This window comes from Papio anubis, chromosome 10, assembly GCF_008728515.1.
Source record: "Papio anubis isolate 15944 chromosome 10, Panubis1.0, whole genome shotgun sequence".
In the NCBI taxonomy this organism is placed as follows: Eukaryota; Metazoa; Chordata; class Mammalia; order Primates; family Cercopithecidae; genus Papio; species Papio anubis.
In genome coordinates this window covers 14219023-14244435 of record NC_044985.1, presented here as the reverse complement: position 1 = coordinate 14244435, position 25413 = coordinate 14219023, and the positions used below count along the sequence as shown (strand labels likewise).

General features: G+C 36.4%; 1 long non-coding RNA gene across 2 annotated transcripts in view; it reads left to right on the top strand.

Moving 5' to 3' along the window:
• Positions 1-25265, top strand: part of LOC108581753 — a 137921-nt gene extending 112656 nt beyond the window's left edge. Inside the window, exons 2-3 of one of the 2 annotated variants that reach the window (XR_004176486.1) lie at positions 12513-12600; positions 25226-25265. This is a non-coding gene — a long non-coding RNA (uncharacterized LOC108581753). Of the gene's footprint in view, positions 1-12512; positions 14378-25225 lie in introns of those variants that run through there. The other variant, XR_004176487.1, reaches the window with a different exon arrangement.
• The last annotated feature ends 148 nt before the right edge of the window (positions 25266-25413 follow it).

Below are 25413 nucleotides of genomic sequence, written 5' to 3'. Positions count from 1 at the left end.
GCTTACATTTTCTTAATCCAGTCTGTCATTGATGGACATTTGGGTTGATTCCAAGTCTTTGCTATTGTGAATAGTGCCGCAATAAACATACATGTGCATGTGTCTTTATAGCAACATGACTTATAATCCTTTGGGCATATCCCTAGTAATGGATGGCTGGGGTGAAATGACATATTTCTAGGTCTAGATCCTTGAGGAATCGCTACACTGTTTTCTCTACAATGGTTGAACTAGTTTGTCAATCCCACCAACAGTGGAAAAAAGTTTTCCATTTCCACATCCTCCAGCAACTGTTGTTTCTGATGTTTTAATGATTGACATTTTAACTGGTGTGGGGAGATGGTATCTCATTGTGGTTTTGATTTGCATTTCTCTCTGATGGCCAGTGATGATGAAATATTTTTTCATGTGTCTCAAGTTGGCTGTATGCATGTCTTTGAGGCGTCTCTGCCCACATCTTTTGTACAATTTCTTTCGCTGGGGTTGTTTGTTTTTCTTGTAAATTTGATTGAGTTCTTTATAGGTTCTGGATATTAGCCCTTTGTCAGATGAGTAGATTGCAAAACCTTTCTCCCATTCTGTAGGGTGGCCTGTTTACTCTGGATGATAGTTTCTTTGCTGTGCAGAAGCCTTTTAGTTTAATTGATCCCATTTGTCAATTTTTACTTCTTGCTGCCATTGCTTTTTGTGTTTTAGGATATGAAGTCTTGCCTCTGCCTATGTCCTGAATGTAGGCTAATTTTAGGTTTTCTTTTAGGTTTTTATGGTTTTAGGGTCTTAACATTTAGTGTCTCTCAATCCATCTTGTTCAATTTTCGTATAAGCATAAGGAAAGGATCCAGTTTCAGCTTTCTACTTATGGCTAGCTGATTTTCCCAGCACCATTTATTAAATAGGGAATCCTTTCCCCATTTCTTGTTCTCCTAGCCCACAAAGATCAGATACAAGTTGGATGTGTGGTATTATTTCTGAGGGACTGCGGGCTCGGCTCTACTGGTCTACACTTCGCCTTGGTACCACTTTGAAGCTACTGTGTAGCTCCTAGGAGCCAGGCGTGGATGCCTCCAGCTTTGTTCTTGAATAGAATGTCTTGGCAACATGGGGTCTTTTTTGGTTCCATGAACTAAAGCAGTTTTTTCCAATTCCCAGAAGAAAAAGTCATTTGTAGCTTAATGGGGATGGGCAATGTAGAATCTATAAATTACCTTAAAGGGTGTTTTGGGCCACTTTCACAATATTGATTCTTCCTATCCATGAGTGCATGCTCCTTTTCATTTTGTTTGTTTCTCTTTTACTTCACTGGAGCAGTGGTTTGTTGTTCCTCCCTGAAAGGTCCCCTTACATCCCTTTGTGTTGGATTCCTAGGTATTTTATTCTGAAGCTTGGCCAGGAATGGGAGTTCATTCATAATTTGGCCTCTAATGGTTTATAGGAATGCTTGTGATTTTGTACATTGATTTTGTATCCTGAGACTTTACAAAGTTGCTTTATCAGCTTAAGGAGATTTTGACTGAGACAATGGGGCTAAATATACAATCATGTCACCTGCAAACAGGGACAATTTCCACTTCTTCTTTCCTAAGTAAATACTCTTTATTTCTTTTCTCTGCCTGATTGCCCTAGCCAGGAACTTCCAACACTGTGCTGAATAGGAGTGGTGAGAGGGCATCCCTGTCTTGTGCCAGTTTCAAAGGGAATGCTTCCCAGTTTCTTTTGCCCATTCAGTATGATATTGGCTGTGGTTTTAAGCAAATAGCTCTTTTGCAGGATTTTGAGATACGTCTCCATCAATACCAAATTTATTGGAGAGTTTTTAGTATGAAGGGCTGTTGAATTTTGTCAAAGGCCTTTCTGCATCTATTGAGATAATTATGTGGTTCTTGCTCCTTGGTCTCCATTTATATGTATGGATTATGTTTATTGATTTGTATATGTTGAACTGTAGCCTTGCATCCCAGGGATGAAGCCCCCACTTTGATCATGGTGGATAAGTTTTTGATGTGCTGCTGACTTCTGTTTTGCACAGCATTTTATGGAGAATTTTCTCGTGATCGATGTTTATCATGGATATTGGTGTAATATTCTTTTTTTTTTGTATCTCTGTTGCCCTTGGTATCAGGGATGATGTTGGCCTTCGTAAAATGAGAGTTAGGAGGATTCTCTTTTTCTATTGATTGGAATAGTTTCAGAAGGAATGGTACCTAACTCCTCCTTGTACCTCTGTAGAATTCAGCTAGGAATCCATCTGTCCTTGACTCTTTTGGTTGGTGGGCTATTAATTATTGCCTGCTTTTTCTGGCGTTTTAGTTTCTTTGAGCTCTTTACGTAGTTCCTCCTTAGCTCTGAGAAGTTTGATCAACTGAAACTCTTCTTCTCTCAACTCATCAAAGCCATTCTCCATCCAGCTTTGTCTGCTGCTGGCGAAGGAGCTGCGTTCCTTTGAGGGGAGATGCACCTTGATTTTTGAATTTCCCAGCCTTTCTGCACTGCTTTTCCCCATCTTTGTGGTTTTCTGCCTTTGGTCTTTTGATGATGGTGACATCCTGATGGGGTTTTGGGTGTGGGTGTCCTTTCTAATAGCCAGGGACCTCAGCTGCATGTCTGCTTGGAGTTTCTGCTTGAGGTCCACTCCAGACACTGTTTGCTCTGGTACTGTGCAGCGGAGGCTGCAGAAGATAGAATGTTGCTGAACAGCGAGTGTTGCTTGCCCGATTCTTGCCTGAAGCTTCTTCCTCAGGGGTGTACTCCCACTGCGTGAGGTGCTCTGTCTGCACCTAGTGGGGATTTCTCCCAGTTAGGCTACTCAGGGGTCAGGGACCCACCTGGAGCAGGCGCAGTCTGTTTCAGATCTCAACCTCTGTGCTGGGAGATCCACTGCCTCTCTCAAAGCTGCTCACAGGGGCATTTACCTCTGTCGAGGTTTCTGCTGCTTTTTGTTTAGCTATGCCCTGTCCCCAGAGGTGGTGTCTACAGAGGCAGGCCGGCCTCCTTGAGCTGTGGTGGGCTCCACGCAATTTGAGCTTCCCAGCAGCTTTGTTTACCTACCTAAGCCTCAGCAATGGCAGGTGACCCTCCCCTAGCCTCGCTGCCACCTTGCAGTTAGATCTCAGACTGCTGTGCTTGCAATGAGGGAGGCTCCGTGGGCATGGGACCCTCTGGGCAAGGTATGGGATATAATCTTCTGGTGTGCTAAGACCCTTGGTAAAGTGCAGTTTAAGGTGGGAGTTACCTGATTTTCCAGGTATTGCGTGTCTCAATTTCCTTTGGCTAGGTAAAGGAATTCCCTTCCCCCTTGGGCTTCCTAGGTGAGGCGATGCCTCGCCTTGCTTCAGCTCTTGCTGGTCAGGCTGCTCCCACGGACCAGCTCCGACTGTCCGACACGCCCCAGTGAGATGAACCTGGTACCTCAGTTGAAAATGCAGAAATCACCTGTCTTCTGTGTCGCTCACGCTGGGAGCTGGAGGCTGGAGCTGTTCCTATTCGGTCATCTTGGGTGTGCCCCCCAGTCATTATTTAGTTGTAAATGTTTTTTGTTTTTCTTTTTTAGACTACAGTGGCAGCTGTTTCAACATAAGAAAGGGTTAAAGATTTGACCGGCTTTTGTGTTAAAGTGTCTTCTCTTAGAATGCTGTTTCTTTAACTTATCGTTGCCTTATTGGTAGAGAGTATTGATTTTATAGTAATACTCTCCTGTTTATATATAAAGCTTAATTTTGATCAGTTACTTCTTTCTTTCTCATCACCACCAAGGCTCCAAAGGAATCCTGTTCCTTCCAAACTACCTCTTCCTTCTGCAAAAGTTAAATCCCTTCCTTTCTATTTTCCTGTGGCCAGTCCAATCATCCCGGTCTCAGGCTGCAATAGTTCCCCTTTTACGGTATGACTTTCCTCCTCCTCAGAAATCTTCATAAAACCCACTTCTGCATTGCCCATGCAGCTGTCTCTGTTGGTTTGAGTGTTCATTTCATTACACACATGTAATTCACAGCTGTAATATTATTTCTCTCTTACTAATGCTGGACAACAGTTATGGGTGGTTTTATTTGTGCCGTTTGTTGATCGAGATGGTTTCTGGATGATATGTAGGGGTATGCAGATTTAAGAAGCTACTAGTATTTGAAAAATAATGGCATAAGAGGTATACATTTATGTGAGAGAAAACTGTCTTTAAAGGTGTAGCTAATTTTGATACTCATCAAAGTCACAAATAATTAACTATATATTTGAGGCCACCTCTCTTTGTAGGATATGGTGATAGTGGAGAGTAGTGAACAGCTTCCTTCCTTTGTCACTGTGCAAAGTGAAAATGTTGTGCATTGTTACCATGGAACCTTGACATGCAAGAATTCAGTCCTGATATGCAGAAGTTGTCTACCATGCCAAGCAAGGACTGCCTGCACTGATGAGAACTTCTGCACAGTCAAGATAATTAACATATTTAAGCATCCCTCAAAGTTTTCTCACATGCCTGTGTCAATCCTCTTTTTTTTTTTTTTTTTTAGACAGAGTTTCTCTCTGTCTCCCAGGCTGGAGTGCAATGGTGGGATCTCGACTCACTGAAACCTCCGCATCCTGAGTTCAAGCAATTCACCTGCCTCAGTCTCCTGAGTAGCTGGGATTACAGGCATGCGCCACCATGCCTGGCTAATTTTTTTTGTATTTTCAGTAGAGATGGGGTTTCACCACATTGGCCAGGCTGGTCTCAAACTTCTGACGTTGTGATCCACCCGTCTCAGCCTCCCAAAGTGCTGGGATTACAGGCGTGAGCCACTGCGCCCGGCCCATCCTTCCTCTGGCCGTCCCCGATCTGCTTTATTTCATATAGTTTTCATTTTCTAGAAGGTTATGTAAATGATGTTTACAGTGCATATACTTTTGGATCTGGCTTCACAAAGCATAGCTATTTTGAGATTCATCCAACTTGCTGCAAGTATCAATAATTCAATTAGGTAAAACAAGAATAAATCCTCCAAATTTTTTATCTTTCAAGGTAGTTTTTCCCAGACTTTGTTGAAATTCCATGTAAATGTTATAATCGTCTTGACAATTTCTATACAAAAGCCTGATGAAATACCAATTAAAATTGCATTGAATCTATAGATATTTGGGGGACAAGTAACATAATGTCACATTTTTTGATCAATCAGTTTGATATAGCTCTATATTCTTAGAAATCTTAACAATTTTATCAGTTTAGAGGCCTTTTACACCTTTTGTTCAATTTATTGATAAATATTATGTATTTTAATGCTACTGTAATTTCTAATTGTTTGTTGCTTATATATACAAATACTCCATATCTTCCAAACTTGCTAGACAGAGGTACCAGTTACATTTTTTTTTTGGTAGATTCCTAAGATTTCCTGCATAGACAATCATGCCACCACTGAATACAGATTTAATCTTTGCTTTCTAATGTGTGATTAACTTTTTTCCTACTTTATTGCATAAATTCTCCAATGTAATGTTTAATAGATGAGGTAAAAACAGACATCCTTTCTGCATTTCTGATCTTGGAGGAAAAGCATTCAGTTTTAACCATTAAATGTTTTATCGTATATGCCTTTTATCAGGTTGAGAAATTTTGCTTATATTATTAGTTTGCTGAGAGTTTTACCATAAATGGAGATTCAATTCTGTTAAATGCTTGAGATTATTGTTATGCATTTTTCTTCATTAATTTAATGGTATGATTATTTAAATAGCCTTGCATTCTTGCACTTAATCATGATGCATTATCTTTTTATGTATCATTGGATTTAATTTTCTTAACAAATTTTTGTATTTATTTTTATGAAACATATTGCTGTGTACTTTTCTTACATCTTTGGTTTAAGTCAGGATAATGTTGGCCTCATATAATGAGTTTGAAAATGCTTTCTGCAACTCTATTTTCTGACAAATATGTAAAATTGGAAATGTTTCTTCTTTCAGTGTTTGGTGGAATTTACCAGGGATAAATCTGAAACTGGAGTTTTCTTTGTATGAATGTTTTATCTAAAATTCTAATTTCTCCCATCACATTTCACTATTTGATATACAGCTATTTAGGTTATATATTACCTTTTAAGTGAGTTTGGTAGTTGCTGTCATTTAAGATAGTTGTCATTTCATCTAAAATTTGGAATTTATTGACAGACATGTTTAAACTGTTAACGCTGATAAGAACTGCAGTGATGCCATGTTCCTTTTTCGTGATACTTGTGGTTTTTCCTCACATTTTTAAATCAGCTTGGCTTGAGGCTTATCAACTTTACTGATCTTCCCAATTCTTGTTTTTTATTTTATTGTTTAATTGTAATTTAGTAGTTTTCTAATTAACATGAGCTCTATTTCTTTAAAAATGTTCAAATCTATAATTTGTTTTTGAAAGCACTGCTTTAGTTGAAGATTAGAAATTGACATGTTTTCTTATTTAATGCTATGTTATTTACTGTCTACATTACAATATTTCAAGTATCTCTGTGTTATTAATTTCTAATTGAATCCCCCAAAGCCATATAATAAAACCTTGTATTATATATATAAATTTAGAATACTGAGACCTGTTTTATGGCTCAGAAAGCAATCTATCATATTACATGTTCACTGTTTTCTTGAAGAATGTATATTCTGCTGTTGGGGTTTGTGTGACTGTCCTTTGAGTATTAGCTTCTTTGGTTTTACAATTATTTTTAATCTGAATTTTTAAAGATCAAATCTCTCCTCAAGTTACTCAGCATTAGTCAGATTTGACTGTATTCTAAATTTAAGTCTTTGGTTTACATGAAAATTAGAATTCACAGAAAATGAATTATCTTTTAGTGTGTTCTCAAAAAATGTTGAAAAAGCAACAAAGTTAGTACCTTTTTAAAACTGAGATTTCTTGGATTAACCCAAATGTGTGTGAGGAAAAATATTGAATCAAGAAAAATGCTTCTGAAATTTTAGCCACATATTTCTGTTGTTAATCTACCCCTAAACACTAGCAGAAAGTCTCAGCTTACAATGATGGATTATGTGATAAGTTTTAAAACTTACCTATAATAACAGATAAATATTGGTGACATTTGACAAAATATCTGAACAGCTGGTGGTCCAGTCAATTTGACACATAATATTAACCATCATACAGACCCTGAAGAGGAATAAAATAATTATGTGCTATTTACTTAAGATATATTTTGCATTTAAAGGTCAGTCATCTGATAATGTGTCACAAATGAAGAAAGTACATATACAAAATTAAGTTGGTAAAGCACGTAGTTCTAGCCAGACCCTTTCAAATCTTTAACTCTGTGCAGTTATGTGGAGAAGATTTTAGAGTAGATACACTGCCTTGATATTTAAATTATACTTGTAAGGCTATACATATGGTAATATTGTAGTACATAGAAATAGGATACCATTATAAAACTTGAGTTTAGATACATATGCATTTGTATAAAATTGAATCTTAGGTTTACAGTATAATGAGGTACAGACCAACAGGGGAGACATGAGTTTTATTAAAGATGCTTATCTGAGATTCCTTTGTAGACAAATTGCCTCAAATGCCCATCACTGCCATGGAAGCTGTAATTTTATACATCTGATTCACAAAGTGAGTAGTGAATATCATTTCTTGGTGCACAGATATCTGCCTCTTGTCAGGCAGTTTTCACATTTCATCTCTTCGTCTTTGACAAGTTGGAATTAGAGTCCTCAGTTTCAAAGTGATTGGTGTGAAATGCTGTTATGATAAAAAGCACTGTGATACCACGAAAAGCAAAATCATGAAATAAATAATCCATAACAACACAAACTCACAATACAGAAATGTTTTCAAAACACACACATACACACAGTAAAAAAAAATGTCATTTACACTGCAAGAGAAAGATAATTTTTTTTGGTCAATAGCTGCTGGATATTCTCTCAAAAGCATGTTTCCTTTTCAATTTTTATTACAAGTCAAAATGTTCATCCTCACTATGTAGACATTTGTCAAGTGTATTGAGGACCATCTTTCTTTCACTAAAACAGAGGCTATTAATTATAGGAAGCTCAAAATTGAGGTGAATATCTCACAATGCATAGGAGCCAGGGCTGCCTCCAACTTTTCTGATATCACCCAGAGGATGCCCTTAACTTTTCTCCAGATTATCATGAATACATGGCTTGATTTCATTCTGATGCAAATAACACCCATGACCAGATGACTATAGAGAGACTCCAGATTAGGAAGGAAACCCAATGGGATCAATCCACATAGCTCAAAAGAAGGCAAAGACAAGGATGTGGTTTTAAAAATCAATTCAGATGAATGAATTGCTGCCAGGAATAGAACTGAAGATTTCATTTTCAATAACTACCTAATTCATCAAATTTAATTTTCTGAATGGGTTTCTATTGTTATGTTTAAAAGTTATTGGAAAATTCTGATAGGTAAATACTTTTGTTCTATCATTTTTGATGCAAGTCCCCTTGTTAGGACATGGCTCTATGAGATAAAATTAATATGTTAATATATATGAATACGAATGCACACATAATGAAAATTATATGTATAATCTATGGATGTATATTAATATAAATCTAGTTGACTCTTACACAATACAGGTTTGAACTGTGTGGGTCCACTACATGCCTATTTTATTCTGTATCTGCTACCCATGAAACAGCAAGACCAACACTTCCTCTTCCTCCTCTGCCTTCTCATTGTGAATATGGCAAGGATGAAGACCTTTATGATAATCAGAAAATATAGAAATATATTTTCTCTAGTTTACTATAACCATAGTATACAATATATAACATACAAAATATGTTTATTCACTGTTTATGTTATTGGCAAGATGTCTGGTTACGGTAGCCTATTAGTGGCTAGAGAGTCAATAGTTATACATAGATTTTCAACTGTGTAGGGAGTGAGCTCTAACCCTTTGATTGTTTAACTTCCTAGCTTTTTCAGACTTTTTAAAAATGTGATCTATAAAAGGTAAATCTTTGTTTTTGATGACAGGTGATATCTTAGGTTCACAAAATTTAATCTATGAAGTAGATGATGTAATCTTTTAAACTTATTTAAAAAACTCAAAAATGAGACAAAAATTGTAGGGAAATAATGAATGTTAAGATGTACTTCACCTGCTTGGTGAATATATTAACAGGTATAATTTTTTCAGATGCTAGGCATAGTTCTGATGCCTCCCTTCCTCCTCAGAGGGAATCACTTCAAGAAATTTGGGTTTTATACCACATGCATATTTTCCATGACATGTGCATACTCATGCACATTTTTAATTATACATATAAAATTAAAATGATATATTTAATAAGAGATAATGCATTCTGCTGATTTGAAATTTATCCATGTTAACAAATGTAGTCTGGGTTGATTCACCTTATATCACTGAAACAGTGTTATAAATAATCTTTTATATGTTTCCAGTTTGTTGGACAGCACAATAACTATTCCTGTAATTGTGCACATCTGTAGACAGCCTAGTTACTAGAATATGCCTAAGTGAAATTTCTGATATGTTGCCAAATTATTCTCCCCATTAGATTTTTCAATTTATATATTCATCAACAGCTTGTTGATATTTTGGCTAAGAATATAAGACTATACTGTAAGAATATTGTACAATATTTTTTGGTATTCTTGCCAATTTTCTGCATTGATGATTTCTGTATTTTAAATACCCAAATACGCCATCTTTTAGTTGGAATCAAATATTGGATATGCTGAAAAGGCAGGTGAGTAACCTCAAACCTCAACCTAACAAAACATTTTCCATGTACTTTCTTGTGACTGATTTTGCTGATCTGCTCAAATCATATTAAGAGACCCATCCCACCAGTAATATGTGTTTTTAGTATTTTTATAATGATTTGCAGTTTTGTTAGGTTCCCTGAATATTAATCCTCTCTCAGCTATGTGTATTGAAAAGACCTTGAGTATAGCATTTTATTATATTTATATGAAAATAATGATACAACATAGATAATACCCTCAATATAATCTTTAATATTGTATTGGACACTTTCTATTCCCTACCTCTTATATTCATATAAAAGGTTTTAAATTGGGCATAGTGGCAGGATTGATTTAGCACAGTTCAAGACGAGCCTGGGCAACATGGTGAGAGCCCCATCTCTACAAAAAAATACAAGAAATAGCCAGGTGTGGTGGTGCATACTTGTAGTCCCAGTTACTGGGAAGGCTGAGGCAGGAGGATTGCCTGAGTCCTGGAGGCACAGGTTGCAGTGAGCCCCGATCATGCTACTGCACTACAGCCTGGGCAACAGAACATGCACTACAGCCTGGGCAACAGAACAAGACTGTCTCAGGAAAAAGAAAAAAAAAAAGTCTTTAAATTATGCTTTAAAAATTTATGTCATTGGCTGGGCACAGTGGCTCATACCTGTAATCCCAGCACTTTGGGAGACCAAGGTGGGCAGATCACTTGAGGTCAGGAGTTTGAGACCAGCCTGGCCAACATGGTGAAACCCCATCTCTACTAAAAATACAAAAAATTAGCTAGGCGGGTGGCACACGCCTGTAATCCCAGCTACTGGGGAGACTGAGGCAGGATAATTGCTTGAACCTGGGAGGCAGAGGTTGCACTGAGCCAAGATTGTGCCACCGCGCTCCAGACTGGGTGACAGAATGAAATTCCATATCAAAAAAATAATATAAAATTTATGTCATTAACCTAGTTTAGAATTGATTTACACTCATGTTTTGGGAGACATCTATCCACCTACCTATTTACGTATCTCTTTCAATGTAGCTAATGTATTGCCCTATCATTTATGGTAGTAGTTTTCTTAAAAGCCATGATGTCTGTTTAGAGGAGGATCCCCCACCTTGCTTTGCCTTAGAAGTTGTGCTAGTGAGGTAGATATGCCATAACAAAATACCATGGACTGGGTGGCTTAAATGATAGAAATGTATTTTCTCACAGTTCTGGAGGTGGGAAGTCCAGATCCAGGTGCTGTTAGACTTGACTTCTGGCAAAGTCTCTCTTCCTTGCATGTGGCTACCTTGCTGCTGTGCCTTTACATGGCCTTTCTCAGTACACACATGGAGAGTGAGAGCTTTGATGCCTCTTCCTTCTCTGAAGGACACCAGTCCTATCCAATTAGGGCTCCACTCTTACGACCTTATTGAACCTAATACCTGGATTTCACAGAAAGTAAACATCTCATATAGAGATAATATTTATTCAGTGAGTTTTTTTCCTTAAAAAGGACACATGTGACTGGTCCAAATAAGGTTTGCACTAGAACTTTTAGTCCAAATGAGACTTCTCTTCTGAAAATCAAAAAGTTAATGGGCGTGTGTGTGTGTGATGGTGAAGCACTATGTATTCTGTTCACATTTTTGAAAAAAAAAATTTCTTTTTAGAGATGGAGTTTCACTCTTGTGGCCCAGGCTGGAGTGCAATGGTGTAATCTTGGCTCACTGCAACCTCCGCCTCTGAATTGTGTTCAAGCGATTCTCCCTTCTTAGCCTCCCGAGTGGCTGGGATTACAAGTGTGTACCAACACCCCCAGCTAATTCTTTGTATTTTTAGTAGAGATGAGGTTTTGCCATGTTGGCCAGGCTTGTCTCGATCTCCTGACCTCAGGTGATCCACTGGCCGTGGCCTCCCAAAGTGCTGGGATTACAGGTGTGAGCCACCACAACTAGCCTGAAAAAAATATTTTTTAAGATACTAAAGCTGATGACTTTTATGGTTGTTGACAAAACTTTCAGGGTTGTTGGAAGAATCTCTAATGCCAATGCCTATCTCTGTAAAAAGCAATAATATGAGGAGCTTGATGTCCTGCTAAGGTAGAAAAGGTGAGAAGATTTTTCAAGTAGTATAGGAGCTCCATCTGTGACAAGAAGCAGACGCATTCATTTCCACTTGATTTTTTTTGTTATTAATCATAACTTTAAGCAGCATTCTTTATCTGCCTTTAAAATGTTGACTCTTTTAGTAGTTTTTAAAATGGACATGGAAGAAGTATAATTTTCTCTTATGGCATCAGCATACACCTAAAAAGTAATAATATATAGATTTGAAGGCCAGGCATGGGGACTCACATCTGTAATCCTGGCACTTTGGGAGGCCAAGGCAGAAGGATGGCTTGAGACGGAGCTCAAGATCAGCTTGGGAAAAATGGCAAGATCCTGTCTCTACATACGTTTTTTAAAAATTAGCCAAGTGTAGTGATACACACCTGTAGTCTCAGCTACTTAGTATGATAAGGCAGGAGGATTGCTTGGCTCCAGGAAGTCAGGGCTGCAGTGAGCAGTGTTCATGCCACTGCACTCTAGCCTGGGTGACAGAGAGAGACCCTGTCTCAAAAAATAATAATGATAATGTTTTTTAAAGGACGTGGCTACCATAGAAGGGGAGTAGTGAAGCTGCACTGCAGCACCTTGATGAACAATTTCAGAGTTAGCTGGATTAGAAAATACATAAAACTTGGAAGTATATCAGTGGGAACACAGAGTGTCATTTGAAAAATGATTCACTTTTCCCTTCCTTTTCCAGGCCACCAACCAGTTTGAAAATTTTTGCAGGACACATGTCTTTCTCAAAGGCTTTCCAATGCTTTGGGACTTCTTTTCTTTGCAATCTGGTAAGTAGTTTTGTAGAATGCTTCCAGAAAAGGTTTTTAAGAAGAGAAGACCCTAATCGTGAAAATGTTGCCTTGGAAGTTTTAGAATTCTCATTTGAACGGTCTCACTTCTCTCACCTCTTTACAAATACTGATCATACAGTTGTAAACAGGAAATACTGAACTAAGCTTAGGTGTCTAAATCACCAATGTGAGAACATGCAGCTTTATCTTAATGGTGGCTAATGGCTTTGAGGTGCCTATGTGCATAAGAAGAGACCAGATTACTCTGATGACATGCATTCTAGCCCAGACTATAATATAACAACTACTGCAATGTTGTAGAAGTCGTGAATATAAATGAGGTTTTTAGATATCTGGAAAAACATCAATTGACCATAAAAACATTTTTAGTTTCTATTGGTGTCATTTTTATTTTTAGTCTGAAATTTATAATTTGAAGAAAATACTAAGTTTTGTTTAGAGGTTATAAAGATGTAATTTTTAAGACTTAAATATCCTTGTTTTAAAAGTAAATATCAATTTTATTGTTTTCTTCAAGCTATGGCACAGGTATTTGTTTAAATGTACATGGTATACAAATTATTTTGTATATATGCCACATTTTTAAAATTAAAAACAAATTTATATTATTTGAATTAACTATTCACAAATGGAGAGATGAAAGTAGCCACTACAATGTGTATTTGGGGATACACATTGCCTCAACATTTTTCATTTTCTGGAGTCTTTTTCTATACCTATGGTGAGGTAGATATGTAATCCTATATAGGTCTATTTAGTGCAAATCATGTATATTACTACAGAAGGATAAAATTGACCTTGGGATTTGCTTCTAATTTGCCTTATAAGAGATCTTTTATGCCTTCTTTCAATTTTTTTATTTTACTGTCTCTTTGAGAAGCAATATGCTACATGCTAGAAAAAGAAAAATTATGGCTAAAATAGATCTAGAAACCAGGTGCCTTAGTAAATATATATACTATATGTATATGGAAGTTATTTCCAAATATGGTAGTATGGTAGTATATATATGTACTTCTCTCTAGCCCTCAAAAATATAATATCAACATTTCCTATATAGAGAGACACACAAAATATATTTACTTATTTCTAACCATTTTGTGACTCTCAAAAACATAATGGATATCAAGATTTCTACAAAATAGAAATTAAATCATAATAATGATATATTAAATATACCAGTTCTCAAAAACACATTTCCAGGCATCTCTACAATTGACAAATGAAACTTACTAGAATAATGCAAAGAAATTGCTCTGTGCATGTGTGACTAGTATTCCTAGGTCATACTTTAACTTATCCTACTATGTGGAAATGCTACGGCTGATCTATGAATTAGCCATTATCTCAAATTATTTTATCTAGTTTTGATGATAAATTATAGTACATTATGTACACTGTCTCTCACCAGCAGGGTCTCATGCTTCAGAGAGAGGACCTTGAGATAATCAGACAGATAGTAATGTCTTGGGAATGGCAGAGTAAAGTGTCTGAATACTAGGTCCACTCATTGAAACTACCATCACCCGGCAAACACTGACAGAATCAGCTCTGTTTTTGGAACCTTGATCTTTTGCTTTTGCCCCTTTGGGATAATTGTGGGCTCTACAAAAGCAAAATATTAACGTTAAGGCACAGTCCTGAGTAGTCTGGCTTGGTATTGAAGTAACACAACTCAGAGCTACTCTTCACAAATTAGGAGAGTAGGATTATCTTTTAACTCCAGAGGTATTTAAAAAAAAAAAAAAAAAAACCTCTGTCGGGTCACTTGCTTGCTGCTGAGATAATGAAACAGAGACTTCAGTAACTACACAGCATAAGGAATACAATCTTTGTAAAAATAGTTTGGAAAACTCACCAAATGGACAAGTAGAGCCCTAAAAAATTAACACCAGCAAACCCAGGGGAATGAGGAGAATCTAATTCCCAGAGTTGCTACATTTAAATGTTCAAACTCCACAGTTGTGTTTTTCTAAAAATCACAAGGCATAAAAAGAAAAAGGAAGTACGGCCTATTCACATGGGGGAAAAAAAAAAAGAGAGAGCTGGTTGTGAGGAAGCACAGACACTGGAATTAGTAGATAAAGCCTTTAAATTAACTATCTGAAAAATGCTTAATAGGCTAAAGGAAGTCATGGCTAAAGAACTGAAGAAAACTGGGAAAGTAATGTCTAAAGAAGTAAAATGTTAATAAAGAAGAAATAATAAAAAAGGATCCAAAGATGAATTCTAGTGCCAAAAAGTAAAATAGTTTAAATTAAAAAATAGTAAAATAATTCAACAACAGCTTTCTGAAGGCAGAAGAAAGAATTAGCGAATTTGGAAATAGGAATTAGAATTATTGAGTCAGGACAGATTAGTCACTGAAAACTTCGTAAGTTTGATGGAGGGTATGAGCCACACATTCAAGAGCTTAACAAATACTCCAAATAGGACCAACTCATAAAGATCCCAGACATAAACCATGATCAAATTTTTGAAAAGATAAAACATTGAAAACAAGCAAGTAGCAAGTTTTACAGTACAAACTAGTCTTCAAATACACAAAAGTTGAGGAAATGATTTTCTGGTAGACCTTCCCTACAAAAATGCTAAAGTGAATCCTTCAAGATGAATTCAAGCACTACAGTATGCAAAGACATATGGAAAAGGTAAGAATGTTAGAAAGGTAACTGTAGTTGTAAATATAAATGACAGTACTATATTTTTTGTTTGTAACTCCTCTTTTTCTACATCATATAAAAAATGCATGAAATATGTAAATCCATGTTAATTTGCACATACTGTATGAAGATAAAATTTATGAACTACTAACTTAAAGACAGGATGAGGCTAAATAGGGGCAAAGTTTTCATATGTTAGAGATGATAAATTGCAAGCTAAATTGTTATAAATTTGGATGTTGGTTGTAATCTACATGGTAACTACTAAGAAAATACCTAAAAAGGGAAGACAAAAGAGATGAGAAATGAATAAAAAGGGTGCAATACAGAAAAAAAGAATAAATCAAACGCTTAAAGAACTATGTTTAATGGAGAAAATAAAAAAAGATAAAGTGGATAGACCATCTAAACACAAGATAGAAAATTGAGAATTTGAACAACATATCAGCAAGAACTAACAGACATATTGAATAACCCACCAACAAAAGCATAATTTTCATTCTTCTTAAGGCACATGAGATGTTTTCTGGAATAGATCATATATGGGGTCTCAAATTGTAAAATACAGAAATTATACAAAATATATTTTCTAAACAGAATGGAATAAAGCTAAAACTTAAGGAAAACTTGGAAAATTCACTTTTAAACATGTATTGATGTAGAAATCACAAAGGAAATTAGAAAATATGTGGAGACCATGGAAACAAAAGCACAGTATACCAAAAGTGATTAGGTGCAGCAAAACAGGTGCTGGGGGGGACCTATAGCTGTAAACACCTACATTAATGAAGAAGAAGCATAAACTAGACCCAGAGGTAGGTGAAGGAAGGAAATAGAGCAGAGTAGAGACAAATGAAATAAAGACGAGAAAAAACAATAGAATCAATGAAAACAAAACTGTTTCTTTAAAAAGATCAGTAAAATGGCAAACCTTTAACTTAAATAAAATCAGAGCTAAATGGAGGGACATAACTGCTGACCTTACAGATACAAAGGGATATAATGTGATGCTGTGAACAACTTTAGGTCGACAAATTAGATGAAAAATACATAGAAACACATAAATTACAAAACGGATTCAAGAAAATATAGAAAATCTGAACAGAGCTATAGTGACCCGATTGAACCCATATTTAAAAATGCTCACAAGAAAAAATATCAGATTGATGGCTTTGTTGGTGAAATTCTAACAAACATTTATTAAAACCAATTCTCAATTTTTTTCAAAAAATAGAAGAGAAAGGAACACTTCCTATGAGGCCAACATTAGCTTGCTACTAAAGCCAGGGGATGGGAGGGAGGAATAAACATCACAAGCAAGAAAATAAACAAACAAATATATATGTGTATATATGCAAATTCCATCACACCATCACACATAATGGAGGCTATGAGCTACACATACCCTCCTTAATAGCAAGTCAAATCAGAGCATATTAAAAGTATTATACATGAAGACCAAATGTGATTTATCCCAGGAATGAAAGGGTAGGTCTATATATGATAATCTATTTAATTATTTAATCAAATTAATATACCACATTAATAGAAAAGCATGACAAAAATCCAACATCCATCATGATAAAAAAAAAAAAAAACCACTCATGTACAAAAATTGAAAGCAAATTCTTCCATATGACAAAGGGTATATATGCAAAGCCAACAGCTAACATCATAGTCAGTGGGAGAAGACCAGAAATTTTTAGTACTAAAATTGGAAACAAGACAAGGATGCCGATTTTTATAACTTCTGTTTGACATCCTGCAGGGTGTTCTAGCCAGAGCATTTAAGCAAGAAAAGGAATTAAAAGGCAGTCAAACTGGAAGGAAAGAACTACCTCTACTTGCACATGCCGATATACTAACTGCAGACAATGTCAAAGAATATATGCATATATACAATACACGCACATAAATTCACAAACTATTAAAGCTAATAAATTAAGAAGCCTGGAAGGTACAATAAAAATCAATTGTGATTCTATACATAAGCAATGAACAATCCAAAGGATGAAATTAAGAAAATTTCTATTCAAAGAAGTACCCAACAGAATAACTAGAAATAAATTTTACCATTGAGAGGAAAGGTTTATACACTGAAAACTACAAAACGTTCCTGAAAGAAATAAATACATGAAAAATATATTCTGTGTTCATTAATTGAAATAGTTAATATTAAAATAGTTATACTTCCCAGTGATCTACCAATTTATGCAATCCCTATGAAAATCACAATGGCCTTATTCTTCCCAAAATGGGAAGTTAATGTTCAAATTCATATGAAGTCGCAAAGTGTCCCAACCAAATAGCTAAAAACATGTCTTGAAAAAACAAATTTGAAGAACTCACATTTTTTTTTCTTAAAACTTACCAAAAAGCTACTGTAATCAAAAGATTGTGCTACTGGCATAAAGATGGACATAAACATGGAATCATACTGAGTGTCCAGAAAAAAAATCATATTTATGGTCATTTAATACTTGGCAAAGTTGTCAAGACTATTCACTGAGAGACAGAATAGTCTTTTCAGAAAATGGTATTGTGGCAACTGGATATCCAACGTGTAAAATAATGAAGTTGGACTACATACAACAGTTTTTCAACATGGATTAATCGCCTAGATATAATATCTAAAACTTTTAAAGTCTTAGATAAAACATATGTGAAACCGAAAGCCTGGGCAACAGAAGGAAAATAGATAAATTATACTACCTCAAAAAAATTTTTAAATGTGCATCAAAGAACATTACCACAAAAGTAAAAAGATAACCTACAAAATGGAAAGAAATATTTTCAAATCTTACATCTGATAAGGGTCTAATGTCTAGGACATATAAAGAATTCCTATAACTAATATAAAGACAAAAAATTCTATTAAAAATGGGCAAAGGGATTCAACAGCTATGTCTCCAAAGAAGATATACAAACGGACAAGCACATAAGCAAAGATACTCATTAGTTATTAGTGATGCAAATCAAAACACAATGAAGTACCATTTTACATGCACTAGGATGGTAATTTTTTTAAAAAAGAAAATTGACAAGCATTAGTGAGGATATAGGGCGATCAGAGCCCTTGTACATGTCCAGTAGAGGTATAAAATGCTTCAGCTGCTGTGGAAAATAGCTTGGAGAGATTCTTCAAAACGTTAAATGTAGGTTGGCCATCAGGAAGATGGTGGAATAGGACTCCCCAGAATTCATGCCCCTGCAGAAACGTCAATTTGAACAACTATTCATGCATGCAAAAACCTTCACAAGAGCTATGAAATTCAGATGGGAGATTTCAGCACCTGCTGTAACACAGAACTGAAAATAGATGCATTGAAGAGAGTAGGAATGACTGTTTTACAGTACTCACATCATCCCTCTTCCAGCCCCAGGCAGCACAGTGTGGAGAGTGATACCCTCTGAATTAGAGAACAAGAGGAAAATGAGCACCAGATTTTGTCTCAGACCCTGAAACTGGACCCACCCCAGTAAAAGACAGTGGTGGACAGTCACCCATGGCCCCAGCCTGTAAACTAAGTATCCCAGCCCAATGAAGCACATGGATTCCACAGCCTCAGTCTCCAGGCTTGTGTAGCCACCCCAGTGGCAGGTCAATCCCAGTGGCCCTAGGCTCCAGACTGCCCCAGAACAGGCTAGCCCTGCAGCCATAGACTTCAAGCCTACCTCAGCATTAGGTAGAGCCCCACAGCAACTGTAGTCATCAGGTTAGTACACATGGACTCCGCCTCCAGACCTGCCCAAACCAGGACAACCCCTGGGACCCCAGACTCCAGGTATGGTACCTGCATACTGAGTTTCCACGCATGTCTCAGCTCCAGGCAGAATCCTACAGCACAGGCTCCAGGCCTGCCAAGTAGACTTGGTCTCCAGATCTTCACCAGTGCCAGGCTGACCCCACTGGCCTCAGGGTTCAGACTGCCATAAGCACTGGGAATAGCACCTCAGCCCCAGACTTTAAGGCCATCCTAGCATTAAGTTGGCCACCACAGCCCTAGTCATCAAGGTGGCAACTTCAGACTCATCTTCCTGTCTCATCTCTTTGAATTCAGGATCTAAACTCACCAAGCAAGGACAGCCCTTGTGACCTCAGACTCCACATCATCCTAGTACCAGATTAGCATCCCTGGCGTAAAATACCAGGTAGACATCCCTGAACATAAGCTTCAGGCTTCTCCAGTATTGATCCAATTCTTATGGATCATGGCTTCACCCTTCAACTGGCTGCAGTAACCCAGGCTCCAGCAGACCCAGGATAAATCAGGTCTGTCTCTATGACTCACAGCCAGCCCAGAGTGTGGACCCAGGCTTTATGCCAGCCCCAGCACCTGGATGGCCCTAGGCCCCAGGCCTGTCTCCATAGCCCAAGCTCCAGGGGACCCATGTGCCAGGCCCACTCCAGTGCCAGGTCAGCTCCTGTGAACCCTGGTTTCAGGCTGACCCCCAGGGGTTGAAGCTTCAGGCCTAAGACATAGCTTATAACCTGAGAAAGATTAACATGACCAAGTAGGGAAAAAGAGTTGTAACCCAACTATATGATTGTGTGAATGTTACCTGAAAATGTGACTGTATAAATCAGTAGATAAATGCACAGTGGTGAGATTATTTTGATCTTTGAGATTTAATTTCTTTAGTGCTGCCTAGAAAACATTAATTGACATTCTATTTATATTTTACTATATAATATTCCATGAATTACATGTAAGCCATCTGAAATCCTTTGTGAATGAAGGCAGAAGAAGAAAAGATTAAGAATATGATTGACAACCTAGAAGAAATGGAAGCTATTATCAATAAATGGCTTTCTCAGACATTCATGATCATCTTTTCAAAAAAAAATTGTTGTTTGTGATTGAAGTTATCAGTTTAAAATACACTATTATGACTTTAAGATGTTTTATGCAATTGCAATGGTGACCACAAGAAAAATATCTATAGAATAAACACAAAGATAAATGAGAAGGGAATCAAAACATGTTACTACGAAAGTTGGGCTGGGAGCAGTGGCTCACACCTGTAATGCCAGCACTTTGGGAGGCTGAGGCTGGCGGATCACTTGAGGTCGGGAGTTCAAGACCAGCCTGACCAACATGGAGAAACCCCATCTCTACTAAAAATACAAAATTAGTTGGGTGTGGTGACGCATGCCTGTAATCCCAGCTACTTGAGAGACTGAGACAGCAGAATTGCTTGAATCAGGGAGGTGGAGGTTGGGGTGAGCTGAGATGGCACCATTGCACTCCAGCCTGGGCAACAAGAGTGAAACTCCATCTCAAAAAATGAAACAAAACAAAAAAACATGTCACTACTAAAGTCAACACAATATAAAGGAACGCAATGAGAAGAAAGGAGGAACAAATAAAGCTACAGAACACACTTAATAAAGTTAATAAAAGTGTAGTAGTAATTTCTGGTCTATGCGTTATTACCTTACCTGTCTTTTTGTAAATGGCTTATTTCACTTAGCATAACGTCCTTGAGGTTCATTTACATTGTAGTATGTGACAGGGTTTCATTCTTTTTTTAAGGCTCCATAATATTCGATCACATGTACATAACACATTTTCTTTATCCACTTATTTGTTAATCAACATTTGGGTTGCTTTTACTTCTTAGTTCTTGTAAATAACGTTGCAGCGAACATGAGTGTGAAAATATTTTGTCTAGATCATGCTTTTAATGTGTGTATATACCAAGAAGTGGGATTGCTAGATAATATGGTAATTCTATATTTAAGGAACCTCATCATTGTTTCCTAAAATGGCTGCACCATTTTTCATTTCCACCAATAGTGCACAAAAATTACAATTTTCCACACCAACATTTTTTATTTTCTGTTGTTTTGATAGTGGCCATCCTAATGGAGCTGAGGCTATGATATCTCATTGTGGTTTTTATTTGCTTTTACTTTATGGTGAGTGATGTTGAACATTTTTTCATAGGCTTGTTGGTCATTTGTATATCTTCATTGGGCAACTGTGTATTGAAGTCTTTTGGTCATTTTTTAATCGGTTATTTTTGTTGTTTTTGTTGCTGTTGAGTTTTAGAAGCTACTCACATACTCTGAATATTGATCCTTTATTTGCAAATATTTTCTCCCTTTCCATAGATTGCCTTTTCACTTTATTTACTATTTTGTGTGATAGAGTTTTTAAGTTTGATGTAGTCCTATTTGTCTATTTTTGTTTTGGCTGCTTGTGTTTTTCATACCTTTCCCAAGAAATCATTGCCAAATCCAATGGTCTGATGTTTTCCCCTATGTTTTCTCCTAGAAGTTTGATAGTTTTCGGTCGTAAGTTTAGGTTTTTAATTCATTTTCAGTTAATTTTGGTATATGGTATTAGGTAAGAGTCTAAATGTATTCTTTTTCATATGGAGATCCAATTGTCTCAAAACCATTTTTTTCACAAAAAGACTGACAGTTCCCCGTTATGTAGTCTTGGTCCCTTGTCAAAGATCTTTTGGCTGTATATGTAAGGGTTTATTTCTAGGTGCTCTGTTTTGTTCCATTGACGTCTATATTGGTCTATATGCCAATGACACACTACCTTGAGATCCATTGCTTATAGTATGTTTTGAAATTAGGAAATGTAAGAACTCCAAATTTGTTAGTAGTTTTTAGTACTATTTTGGATATGCGGGTCTCTTGAAATTGAAATTTCCTGTAAGTTTTGGTGCTACTTTCTATTTCTTAAAAAAATTGCTAACTGGGTGTAGTGGCTCAAGCCTCTAATCCCAGCACTTTGAGAGGCTGAGGCAGGCAGATCATGAGGTCAGGAGATCGAGGCCACACTGCCCAACATGGTAAAATCCCGTCTCTACTAAAATGCAAAAATTAGCTGGGCATGGTGGTGTGTGCCTATAGTCCCAGCTACTCAGGAGGCTGAGGCAAGAGAATTGCTTGAACCTGGGAAGCAGTAGTTGCAGTGAGCTGAGATCATGCCACTGCACTCCAGCCTGGCAACAGAGCAAGACTCCATCTCAAAAAAAAAAAAAAGCCATTGAGATTTTGATAGCAATTGCATCTGTAGTTAACTAGGTACTATGGACATTTTAACAATATAAAGTCTTCTAAACACAGAATGTCTTTCTACTTATGTGTACTTCTGGTTTCTTTTAGCAATGTTAGCAATGTACTTTAATAGCATTTTTAACCAAATTTGAATTTTTATTTTTAGTAATTACTAATAGTCAAGGACTATTGTCATTTTGTTAATTGTTTTCTGTATATTTTGTTGATTTTTTTGTTCCTCCTTTCTCACTTCTCTTTGTATATATTCGATATATGTTTTCTTTTTGGTTACAACTGCAAAAACTTCTTAACGTTATAACAGCATATTTTAAACTGATAAATTTTTTTTTTTCCAAACACAACAATAATGGATGACTGCGAAAGCGATTTATTGATAGTTAAATAGTTGTCAGTCATCTCCTTACCTCTTTTTTTCCTGTTTAGTTCACAGAGAATTTGAGGTAAGATACAGGTAATACACTGATTATTATACTAAAATATAAATAGAACATCAATTAACATTTTTTTTTTTTTAAAACGTGGTGGTGCACGCCTGTAGTCCAAGCTACCAGCAACTAGTTAAACATTACTAGAGAAGTTAATCTCAACAAGGGTCACAACAGTTTTAGCACTGTGTATTTATCTACAGATCTATGTAATCACACGTCTTTAGGCAACATTCACCCAATGATATGATTGGATTATAGCCCTCTTTCCTCTACTTGGATACTTTTATCTTCTCCAGATGTAAGATACATTTTCAGTCATTTGTTTATTCAACACATTAAAATAATTATGATATGCCAGGAACTGTACTGGTTACTATAGATATAGTAGTAAGAGCAACAGTTGTCTCGCCTTTTATAAAGCTTAGATTGTATTGGAGAAGGAGAAAATAAAAACCAAATGAATACAGTATTGAAAAAAAAAAAGAAGAATGCAATAAAGTGTTATTTTAGACACAGTTCTTTTGGTAAGGTGGTAAAAGGGCTATTTTGAGGAAATATTTATGCTGAGACCTAAGGAAACAGATAAATAGGAAACAGGTAAATATACAGAGGAATAGTATGGGAGGCTTAGGGAATGCAAACTACAAAGGCCCTAAGACACACAGAAAAAGAAATGTATCAAGGCTATTAAGCACAGAAAGACAAATATCATGTTTTCACTCATATGTGGGAGCTAGAAAGGTGGATCACATGAAGATAGAGAGTAGATGGGTGGTTACCAGAAGCCAGAAAAGGTAGTGGGGAGGGAGAGCATTGAATAGAAGTTGATTAAATGCACTAATATATAGTTTGGCAGAAGAAATAAGACCTATTGTTAGATAAATTGAGTGACTACAGTTATCTATAGCAGATTTCAAAATAGCCAAAGAAGAATAATTTGAATCTTTCCAGCCTAAAGATAAAGGTTTAAGGTGATGATCTTTCACTAATATGATCTTTCAAATTATACAAATAAATTATTTCATATATCCAAAAACTATGTACATGTATTATGCATCCATAAAAATACATTTAAAAAAGAGACAAAAGGGAGTTTTAGTGATTCCAGGTTGTAGTAGGAGATGAGAAAATGAAAAGGGAAAAATCAGAGAGATAGGGAGGGCAAGATTTATAGGGTCTTCTGGGCCAAGGAAATGTTTTGAAGTTTATAACAGTGATGAGAAACCTCAGACATATTTTATATAAGATAAAAATACCTAATTTCCTTTTGAAAACTATTACTATTGTGGCTGTGTGGGAACTGCAGAATATTGAAGACCACTTTCATGGACTTTGTAGTTGCCCAGGTTTGATATAATGGAAAATTTTGTTTAACTCAAGGGAAATTCAAATAAAAATTAATTTCATATTCTATCTGCACAGAAAAAATTACATATTGAATTTATAGTTATGTGTAGTTGGTAATGAAATGCAGGTTGATTTGTTTCTTCTTTTTGCTCCTGCATGTTATAAAGGTCTTGTAATGAACATGCACCATTTTTACAGTGAAAGAGTTATTTTCCCTATCAAGCCAGTAGAAAATAAGAAAGATCAGAAGCTGCTCTCCTTATTTCATACAAATCAATTTTAAAACAATGATCAGAAAGGACAAAGAAGGACATTACCTAATGATAACAGGTTTTATTCAATAAGAAGACTTAACTATCGTAATATATATGTAACCAACACAGCGGCACATAGATTCATAAAACAAGTTCTTAGAAACCTGTGAACAGGCTTAGATAACCACACAATAGTGGGAGACCCCAACACCCCATGGACATTATTTGACAGATCACTGAGGAAGAGAAAGAAGAAAATCTGGAACCTAAACTCAACACTTGACCAAGTGATCCTAACAGACATCTACAGAGCACTCCACCCATCAACCACAAGTTGGTATTCTCATCTATACATGGCACATACTCTAAAATCAACAACCTGCTTGGCCGTAAGGCAATTCTCAACAAATTCAAAAGAACTGAAATCATACCAACCACACTCTCATAACAGAGCAGTAAAAACAAATCAATACCAAGAAGATCTCTCAGAATCATACAATTACATAGAAATTAAATGTGCTTCTCCTGAATGACTTTAGGGTACATAATGAAATTAAGACAGAAATTAAAAAAAAAATTAAACTAATGAAAAGAAAGATGCAATATAGCAGAATCTCTGGAACACAGCTAAAGCAGTGTTAACAGGAAAGTTTATGGCACTAAAAGTCCACATCAAAAAGTTAGAAAGATCACAAATTAACAATCTAACATTATATCTAGAAAACCTGAGGGAAGAAAAGAGCAAACCAACGCCAAAGCTAGCAGAGGAAAAGAAATAGACAAAATCAGGACTGAACTCAACAAAATTAAGAAATGAAAAGTCACACAAAGATCAATGAAACCAACAGTTGGTTTTTTTTGAGAGAGAGTTTCGCTCTTGTTGCCCAGGCTGGAGTACAATGGAGCAATCTTGGCTCACCACAACCTCTCTCTCCCAGGTTCAAGCGATTCTCCTGCCTCAACCTCATGAGTAGCTGGGATTAAGGAACCTCTGACTTGGAACCCCACGTTTGAGGGGCGTATCGCCAGCAAATATGCAACGAACGAAGCAATGC